The 10,431-nt window shown below is 49.2% G+C and overlaps 2 long non-coding RNA genes across 2 annotated transcripts; both read left to right on the top strand.

Annotated features, from left to right (window-relative positions):
* Positions 1-516: 516 nt before the first annotated feature.
* Positions 517-1,294, top strand: LOC122370487. Its single transcript, XR_006254569.1, has 2 exons — positions 517-955; positions 1,215-1,294. It is a non-coding gene; the product is annotated as an uncharacterized LOC122370487 (long non-coding RNA).
* A 7,169-nt stretch (positions 1,295-8,463) lies between these two features.
* Positions 8,464-9,847, top strand: LOC122370488. The gene is made up of 2 exons (XR_006254570.1): positions 8,464-9,508; positions 9,768-9,847. It is a non-coding gene; the product is annotated as an uncharacterized LOC122370488 (long non-coding RNA).
* Positions 9,848-10,431: the final 584 nt, after the last annotated feature.

Genomic DNA, 10,431 nt, shown 5'->3' with positions numbered 1-10,431 from the left:
ACAAGCATAGTACAAATAGAATGGTAATAATTGGAGGCGACCTCAATGTTGACCTACGAAAAGACACCCACTACAACAAAAAGTATACCTCAGCCCTCATCGATGATCATAACCTTATGATCCCGGTGGAGACGCAACTGGATGAGCTATGCTCTTTTTATACCCAAGATACGACGCCAGTATCGTTACTTGACTATTTTCTTGTTGACTCTGCTCATGGATACTTAGTTAAAGGGTATGAAATATCTGATAAAAGCGCTTTGAATAGATCGGACCATGAACCGGTTCAATTAGTAATCTCAGCTATTCTACTGAAAACTGCTCATGGGCGAGGTACATCAAAAAATGCAAAGATAAACTGGGAAAAGGCAAGAAGAGAAGGGACTACGGAACAATATCAAAGAAAGCTGGATGATCTCTTAGAAGATATCACCAGTGTTGCAGAATTAAATGAAGCCTTCAATAGAGCATCACAAGTGCTCCCGAAAAAACGCAAAAAAAACAAAGCTAGTAACTGGTGGAATCATGAACTCACAGAGCATAGGAAAAAATGTCTCAAGGCTAAAGCAATGTGGAAATCAGCTCCCGAGTGTGAGAAAAAGAAAGCTGAGCAAATATTTCGAGAACACAAAAGACACTATGTTCCCGCCGTTACGGGTTGTTTAGGTTTTGTTATGCAAGAGCCTGAGTGAGGGCTGCTTTGTCTAAACGACTGCATTTGCTATTTTCAGGTGACCGCCCCAGACGATTTGTAATGATATGTGACGCATGTTGAACGGCATCAGAGCTGTCCTGATCGGGGCGCAGTGAAGTACGGTTTGCTGAACAGTGATTGCCACTTGGACCGATACTGAAGCCGAAATATTATTGCCGGCTATACTGACGGTGCAGTTGGCTGTATCACCATACTGAGTCACTGACATTTGTACTAAAGTCGCCTATCGTCCCGGACGAAGTGAGTAGCCATACACTGACACAAACCGTGTAATGCTTATTCGCTCTGTCATAAATGCATATTCGTTTGTCTCACAGTGCCAGCTGGCTACCTATCTGAAATTGTCTCTTGCGGACTGATTAAGAAATAATTTTCGTTGTTAAATTGTCAGTTTATTGGGTATGTGCAGTTCACGTGTTGTTGTGGCTGTTCCCCCCAGTGACCTTGGGCGAATCGTAAGCTGCATTGAGTTAATTGTCTTTTGTATGTGTTTTCACAGTTTTCTACGGTCATCACGGTCCACACTGATCGCTGCAAGGTGTCACTACTGAATGATCCCAATACATACTGACCGACTAACACTTTGTAGTAAAAACCGGTGGCCAGATCAGTAGAAAATTCCATTAGGACGATTGGCCACAGTAGATAAGTTTCTGAGGTTTTTCATGGGACAGTATAGACCCTACTGATACAATTTTTCTTCAAGGAGACTAACAATATTAACTGAGATATCCTGTATTATAGAATGTCCTAATTTCCTACAGTTGACAAACCTTGACAACTTCATGTCATCTGGTCTTACAAGTAGTGCAGCTTTGTTGTTATCTCTGTCACTCTTTTCTGTCGGAGGCTTCCTGTGCTGGAGTCAGAAGATGGACATGTCAGGCAACAAGTCGATGTCAGGCAGGACCATCACTCCAACTGAAGCTGGGAGAGAGTACCAGACCAGCTTGAAAACAAAGGCGTTCAAACGAGAGCTGCAGGACCTGATGAAGCTCGGCTCGCAGCTTGTGCGGCATGATGATACTTCAGTCGAGACACTCCCGGGCATCATGGAAGAAGATGTTGCTAAGTGGATTCACACCTACATTTCTCTGGGACAGGTGGAACAAGATCTTCAGCATCTTCTCTCCCCAGAAGACTTTCAGAGACACACTGAGACACATAAGAAAACCATGGAGACTGTGAACCAGATTAAGACTGCTCTTGAAGAGTACCAGAGCACACTGAAGAAAACAAGTGTCAAACCACTCTCACGCGCTGGTGTGTCAACAAAATCTGGTTCCTCTAAGTCAGTCAAGTCTGGTCTCCAGCTGATGCGCATCCAGGCGGAACACAACAAGGCCGAGATTCAAGCAAAGCTGAAGATGTTGAACAGAAAACAGGATCTGGATAGACAGCGCCAAGAGCTCGAGTGGAAACAGGAATCATTGGAGCTGGAGACTCAGATGGCCGTTCAAGAAATGCAAGAGGAAGTCGTGGAAAGGTTTGAAAGAGAACTGGATGACAGCGCTGCAGAAGACGGCCCACCAAATGAACCACAAGCACAGCAAGCAGTGTTGGAAGAACAGAGGATGCTGTCTCAGGAGGGTAATGAACAGAGACCCTCAAGTGGAGCAAGACCGATGTTAACCTCACCTGGCATGCCTCCCAGTGAGTCGCACGCAGCAGCAGCGACTGGACCTGCTGGAGGTAGCTTGAATGTGGAGGCACCAAGTTTTCAGCCACGCGGCCAGCCTCCCGATCATGACCAACAAGATCAAGACGACAACACAACAAATGTGTTGAAAGGTCTCTCCGAGCTGCTGGTGGAGCAGAGCAAGCGCGCCCGTCTACCAGCTATCGAGCCAGATGTGTTTTCTGGAGAAGAGGAGAGGTATCATCTGTGGATGAACAGCTTTGAAACATACATCGAGAACAGGACAGCCTGCCCGCAGGAGCGTCTACACTTTCTGTCCAGATACACAAGAGGAGAAGCCAGATCGATGATTGAAAGCCTGCTGCACCTGAATACTACAGATGCATACGACAATGCCAAGAAGAAACTCCATGATAGGTACGGTAACACCTTCATAACTGCCAATGCCTTCCGCAAGCGCATCCATGAGTGGCCCGCAGTTCGACCCGGCGACGGGAAAGCACTGAGACAACTAGCTGACTACCTCGAGAGCTGTAAGACAGCATCAAGACATGTGAGTGGACTGGCCTCACTGGACTCAGTGGATGAGAACAACGTGATTCTCAAAAAACTGCCACGATACATCGTCGACAGGTGGAGACGCGTGGTTGACGTCAGGTTGTACGAGCCACAAGAAGGTTGTTCTCCCGGCTATCCGTCGTTTGCAGAGTTCGCGGACTTCCTCAGCAAGGAAGCAAGAGTGGCGTGCGGCCCGGTATTGGACAGGTCTGACGAAGCTGGTGGAACAAGACGAACGACCAATGCTGGCCAACGCAGGAAGGAGAACGCGCGCACGTTCTTCTCGTCCGTTTCGTCCGATGGGAGGACATCAGCACCACGTCAAGAGTCAGATAATGCACGACAGACAGACAGAACTGCCAGACTCTGCAGGATCTGTTCGGCACTGCATCCTGTAGAATCCTGCCAGACATTCAAGAACATGTCAGTGTCCGAGCGACATGACGCTGTAACACGACTTGGGCTGTGCAGAGGGTGTTTGTGCAGAGGGCACATCTGGAGAGACTGCCGAAGTCGGCGAAGCTGTGACAGATGTGGACGCTCTCATCCGACGTTGCTTCATGACGACGCAAGGGCAGGAACGCGAGGCGCGTCGACAGGACAGAGGATGGCAGCAGCAGTAGGTGACAACAGAAGACAATACAAGTCACACACGAACAGATGTACTCAGACCCAAGCTACGTCCCTGAAGGTTGCGGTTGAAGGTGAAGGAGCTGAACGCAACGCCTCGTTCGTGCCACCATGCTCTCACACCATGATCGTGCCGGTCATTCTGCGCAACGAGCTGGAACCGTCACAACAGCTGACAGTCTATGCTGTGCTAGATCCTCAATCGGATGCCTGTTTCATTCAAGAATCAACGCTCAGACAGGTCTCTGGACAAGGAGAAGACGTGACTCTTCAGCTCAGCACCATAGCGGGCAAGACCAGAGTTGTGACCAAGAGAGTGACAAACCTGTCAGTTCAGGGACTGAATGCACCGGACCGTATCATGTTACCTGCGACGTATTCTCGTGATGAGATACCGGCAGAAAGGTGGCTGATACCGAAGCGAGAAACAGCTCGAAACTGGAAGCATCTGGCTCATCTGGAGGAAGAACTGCCCCCATACTTCCCTGAAGCTGAAATTGGCCTGCTCATAGGTGTGAACTGCGCACGCGCATTGAAGCCGAAAGAGGTGGTTTCAGTTGACAGTGACGATCCCTGGGCAATGAGAACGGAGCTGGGGTGGACCATCGTGGGTATTACGCACGGGCCCAACATCACTTCGACGTGTCACTGTGCGCGCGTAGGGCCAGATGAAGTGTCGGTATGCCACTTTGCGTTCAAGACGCGTGTGCAGGAAGTGAGCCCAATGCAAGTGGCACGCATGCTGGAAGCGGACTTTCTGGATGAAGGCGCTCACAAGAAGGTCTCTCAGGACGATCGGAAGTTCCAGAAGGTGATGAAGGAACAGTTCCACCAGCGGGAGGATGGTCATGTTGAGGGACCACTGCCTCTGAAGGATCCAGAAGTGACATTTCCAGACAACAGGTACCTGGCCATAAAACGTCTACACAGTCTGAAGAGAAGGTTTGCCCGAGATCCTGGTCTGAAGGACGCCTACGAGAACTCCATGAACGAGTCGCTCGCAGCAGGATACACTGAATGTGTCCCAGACGACGACGACGTCAAAGAGGGAAAGACCTGGTACGTTCCCCATCACGCTGTCGTTCATCCGAGAAAGGACAAGATACGTGTAGTTTATGACTGCAGCGCGGAATATCAAGGTGCTTCATTGAACAACGAGCTGCTCCAGGGCCCGGACTACGTGAACAGTCTGGCAGGAATCCTGGTGAGATTTCGGAAAGAAAGAGTGGCTCTGAGCTGCGACATCAAGGCGATGTTTAACCAGGTTGGTGTCAGCAGGAGCACAGGAATCTGTTGAGATTTCTGTGGTGGGAACAGGGCGACACGAGTCGAGAGCCAGCTGAGTTCAGGGTCACCACTCATCTGTTTGGTGCGGTGTCATCGCCTGCGTGCGCGATGTACGCGCTGAACATGATAGCAGAAAAGTATGAACCGACACACGGAAGAGAAGCGTCCGAGTTTGTACGTAGAAACTTCTACGTTGATGACGGCGTCACAAGCGTGGAAAGCTCGGATGCTGCTATACGGCTGGCCCGTGACACTGTCCAGCTGTGTGCAGAAGGCGGTTTCACGCTTCACAAGTTTGTGTCGAACGAACCGTCTGTGCTAAAAGCACTGTCGCCTGGTGCCACTGGGTGCGACCCATCGGTGGAAGTCGGTCGCCAGCACTCAGGTCAGTTCGAGCAGGCCCTGGGTATCAAGTGGGATACGGTGGAAGACACGCTAAGCCTTCACGCTGTGATTCCGGACAAGCCGATGACCAGAAGAGGGATTTTATCATCAGTTTCTTCGCTGTATGATCCACTGGGTCTCGTCTCCCCAGTGATCTTGGAGGGAAAGAGAATCATCAAGCAGTTGTGCTGCGACGGATACAGCTGGGATGAAGCTGTCCCAGAAGAGACGGTGGCCCGTTGGTTGGATTGGAAGAGAGACGTGCTCCTTCTCTCAGAGACACCGATACCAAGATGCTACAAAGCTGGCGGCGGCAAGATGAAGCTGTACGAACTGCATCATTTTTCTGACGCCAGTACCGTCGGATACGGGCAGTGCTCCTATCTCCGTATGAAAGACGAACACGACCTGATTGCGACGTGTCTTGTGATGAGCAAGTCAAAGGTGACTCCCAAGCGATCGACTACAATTCCTCGACTGGAGCTGATGGCGGCCGCTCTCTCCGTGAGAGTTGGATGCTTTCTGCAAGAGGAGCTCGACATCACAGGCATCGAGCACTACTACTGGACGGACAGTCAGGTCGTTCTAGGATATATACACAACGAAACCCGGCGATTTCACGTGTTTGTCGCGAACCGCGTGCAGCAGATCCGACAACACACCACTCCCGATCAGTGGAGATATGTACAGTCAGATGAAAACCCAGCAGATCTGGCCTCCCGTGGACTGCAGGCAGCGGCCATCAAGGACTGTGATCTCTGGTGGCGTGGACCGAAGTTTCTTCAAGCAGGAGAACTTCCGAATGAAGCAGCTCAGATTGAACTCCAAGATGACGACCCGGAGGTCAAGAAGAAAACAGTTCTGACTACGCGCTCCAAACAGGTCGAAGGTTTTCCAAACATGTCTGACCGGCTAGTCGTGTTCTCTAGCTGGTTCAGGGCAAGACGAGCGATCGCGATCTGTATCAGATACGGGAGACGTCTGCTGGAGCGAGTGAGACAAAAACGTCAAAGCAGTGACGCTGAACTTGTTCCATCGTTGACAGAATCACCAGTTGGAGCAGAAGAGATGAAGAGAGCTGAGCTCGTCATACTGAAGAGTGTGCAGCAGCAGGTGTTTGGGGACGAAGTTGCGACTCTGACGATACCTCAGCCCTCAACTGAAGTTCGAGTGAAGAAACGGAGTCATCTGTACCGACTGGATCCCTTCGTTGCAGATGACGGACTCCTGCGCGTCGGAGGAAGGCTGAAGAGGAGTGGACAGCCCTTCGACGTGGTACATCCAGTGATCTTGCCAAAGGTTCATCACGTGACTCGTCTTGTCGTTGCAGCCTACCACGAGAGGACGTGTCACTCAGGAAGGGAGCTGACGCTGAGCGAAATCCGGATGTCTGGATACTGGATTGTGAAAGGAAGATCGGCTGTGGGCCGTCACATCAAGAACTGCATCAAGTGCAGGAGGCTGAGAGGAACGCCTTGCAGTCAGAAAATGGCAGATCTTCCCAGCGAGCGTGTAGACGAAGCGGAGCCATTCACCCACTCAGGTGTTGACTGCTTCGGACCGTTCTTCGTCAGAGAACGGCGCAGTGAAGTCAAACGATGGGGGATCCTATTCACATGTCTAAGTTCACGGGCTATTCATCTAGAGACCCTCAACTCAATGACGGCGGATGCTTTTATCAATGCCTACCGCCGATTCACCTGCCGAAGAGGAAAGGTTCGAGCTCTGTATCACGACCGAGGTACGAACTTCATCGGAGGAAAAGGACATCTAGAAGCTGCTTTGTCTGAGATGGACCACGACAACATCCGACGCACTCTGTTAACCCGCGCGGGGCTGGGGTCTCCAGCCGAACGCGCGGGGCTGGGGGGGGGGGGGTAAATTTTACCCCCCCTGTTATCTCCCGAACTAATGGTCCGATTTGAAAAATTCAAACGCCAATCGAAAGCTCTCATCACGAACTACTAAAAACATGTACTTAATTTAAAGTTTGAGGTCAAGGTCAAGGTCAGGTCAAGGGTTCAAATTGCAAGTTTCTACAGTATCGGCCTTGCACCGTAGTTGCCGAAGAATGGAGTCATGGACTGAGACTGATCGCCCAAAACGTGTTCTTAGGCTACCAAGACAATATTCGTTGCATACAATATCATTCAGAGGTCAAGGTCAAGGTCAGGTCAGGTCAGGTCAGGTCACCAAAAAACAAAATATAGAAAAGGGCATGTGCGACACATGTTTTATGGGTCATTTTACTCATATAATTCAATAGGCACACTCAATAAGTGATATGGACCACCTCTGGATGAATTTCAGGTCGAGGTCAGGTCAAGGTCAGGTCAAATGAGGTCAAATTTTGAAGTTGGTTGTTAAGGCCTAAAAAGGTGTCTATCTGCTGCAGTTTTTCACGGCGAATCGAATGGTGCTATTTTTGTTTCCGTACGAGGTCTAGACTTTCCAAAAAAGTCATTTTTCAAAAATTGTGTGTGTCGTGACGTCATAAAATTTTGAATAACTCCCACATTTTTGAACCGATTCTTCTAAAATTTGGTATGTAGGTGCACATAGACCACTTCTCTGACATATATTCCGGTTTTTTCGATCGACTCAAAATTTTGGATTTTATAATGATTTTCCCAAAAAAGTCAGTTTTTTGAAAAAATTTAGGCCAAAATCCAAAATTTTCAAAAAACCGAGATAGCCATTTGATAGACAAAGTAAAATTACGTATAACCTTTTTTGTTACGTCTTGATTCCTTTAAAAATGAAGATGTTGGCGGTGTTTGAACTTTTGCCGTTTTTGAGGCGAAAATGGCGAACATGACGTCACTAAAACGTCAATTTCTCAAAAATTTTCCGACAGATTTCGCTCAAATTTTCAGGGAACGTGTCAAATTGATGTAAAAAAAGGTACTGAAAGTTTGGCGGCGCTGCGCGCCGCCGTTTTTGAGATATTGCAAAAATTCGCGAGGGGGGGTAAAATTTACCCCCCCAGCCCCGCGCGGGTTAAAGGACAACTGTGATTGGGTACAGTTCAACCCCATCACACCCAAGGCCAGCCACATGGGAGGTGCGTGGGAGCGGCAGATACGCACCGTCCGCTCTGCGCTGAGCAGTCTCCTTCAAGATCTCGGTCAGCAGCTGGATGACGAGCTGCTCAGAACTCTACTGACGGAAGCGGAAGCAGTAGTCAATAGTCGCCCTCTCTCTTGTGTCAGTATGAATGACACTAGTGTAGTTGAGCCGATCACTCCTGACCAGCTGCTCACCTTAAAGTCAAAGGTAGCGCTCCCTCTCCCTGGGAAGTTCTGCCGGCCCGACATCTACGGGAGACAGCGCTGGCGCCGGGTCCAGTACCTCGCCAATCAGTTTTGGCAGCGCTGGCGGAGAGAGTTCCTTCCGTCTCTCCAGGAGCGACGAAAGTGGCATCATCCAGAGCCGAACATCAGTCAGGACGACATCGTCATTGTCGTCGACGAGGACACTCCACGCAACAGGTGGCCGCTCGCACGAGTGGTCGACGCGCACACAGGTGCCGACGGTCTAGTGAGGAGTGTGCGTGTGCGCATTGGCAACAGTGAATATGACAGACCCGTCCACAAACTGATTCTCCTCGTGAAGAGCGGGGATGGAGATTCCGCGACGGGGAGCCGTTGTGCTGAGTAGCGTGATTTGGTCGGAGCGCGACCGATAAAACCGAGACGCTTGTGAGCGCTGATACCCGGTCTGAACTTTGGTGCATTGTGCTCCGCTGTGCGGATGGCAGTACGACGGCGCCCGTGTTTCATATTGCTATGTCAGAAGTGATATTTCGTTACTTTCTCGCTCGACGTGTACGGCGTTACGTGGGCTCGCCTGTGTCTACTGACGAACATTCGGTTGTTCGCGCGTCCCGTCGCAATGTGACGTTGCCGCGCGACGGCGGCCCATAGCCGCCTCAGTGCGTAAGGAAAATTAGGAGAGCTGTGCCTAATTTTGGGGAGCCATGTTCCCGCCGTTACGGGTTGTTTAGGTTTTGTTATGCAAGAGCCTGAGTGAGGGCTGCTTTGTCTAAACGACTGCATTTGCTATTTTCAGGTGACCGCCCCAGACGATTTGTAATGATATGTGACGCATGTTGAACGGCATCAGAGCTGTCCTGATCGGGGCGCAGTGAAGTACGGTTTGCTGAACAGTGATTGCCACTTGGACCGATACTGAAGCCGAAATATTATTGCCGGCTATACTGACGGTGCAGTTGGCTGTATCACCATACTGAGTCACTGACATTTGTACTAAAGTCGCCTATCGTCCCGGACGAAGTGAGTAGCCATACACTGACACAAACCGTGTAATGCTTATTCGCTCTGTCATAAATGCATATTCGTTTGTCTCACAGTGCCAGCTGGCTACCTATCTGAAATTGTCTCTTGCGGACTGATTAAGAAATAATTTTCGTTGTTAAATTGTCAGTTTATTGGGTATGTGCAGTTCACGTGTTGTTGTGGCTGTTCCCCCCAGTGACCTTGGGCGAATCGTAAGCTGCATTGAGTTAATTGTCTTTTGTATGTGTTTTCACAGTTTTCTACGGTCATCACGGTCCACACTGATCGCTGCAAGGTGTCACTACTGAATGATCCCAATACATACTGACCGACTAACACTTTGTAGTAAAAACCGGTGGCCAGATCACACTATATAAACGCACTGAGAGCACATCAATTGACAAGGAAGCAAGCAGAAGACACAGAAAGGGAATTTGAATGTAAAAACTTGTCAAATAAATACTTTTTGGCAATGCGACAGCATAGAACAAGCACATCAATTCCAAGAATCGTGGATGATGGTACAGAGATATTAGAACCTGATGAGATTGCACATAATTTTTTGACTCATTTTGTCCACACAGGTAAACCGATCAAATCCAGTGCCTTCAATGAAAAGTGGAGAGAGGCAGTAGATGCAGCAGTAGAAAACATATGCAATAGATATGAAGCTGATTTTGATAGTCTCGACCAATTGGACCCGATTGACGAAAGCGAGGTTGATGAAGCTATATACCATCTAAAGAATAGAAAAGCTCCAGGATTCGACGAAATAACTGCAGAACATTTGAAAGAAGCAAAAGGAATAGCAAACGCAACAATAGCAGGTATTATGCAAGAAATCATTGATACTGGCAAAATCCCAGATAACTTCAAGTTTGGATTAGTTACCCCGGTCTTTAAAGGACATGGAACCGATC

Source organism: Amphibalanus amphitrite, unplaced genomic scaffold (genome assembly GCF_019059575.1).
Source record: "Amphibalanus amphitrite isolate SeventyFive unplaced genomic scaffold, NRLGWU_Aamphi_draft 001136F_arrow, whole genome shotgun sequence".
Lineage (NCBI taxonomy): Eukaryota > Metazoa > Arthropoda > Thecostraca > Balanomorpha > Balanidae > Amphibalanus > Amphibalanus amphitrite.
This window is presented reverse-complemented; position numbering and strand designations above follow the sequence as displayed.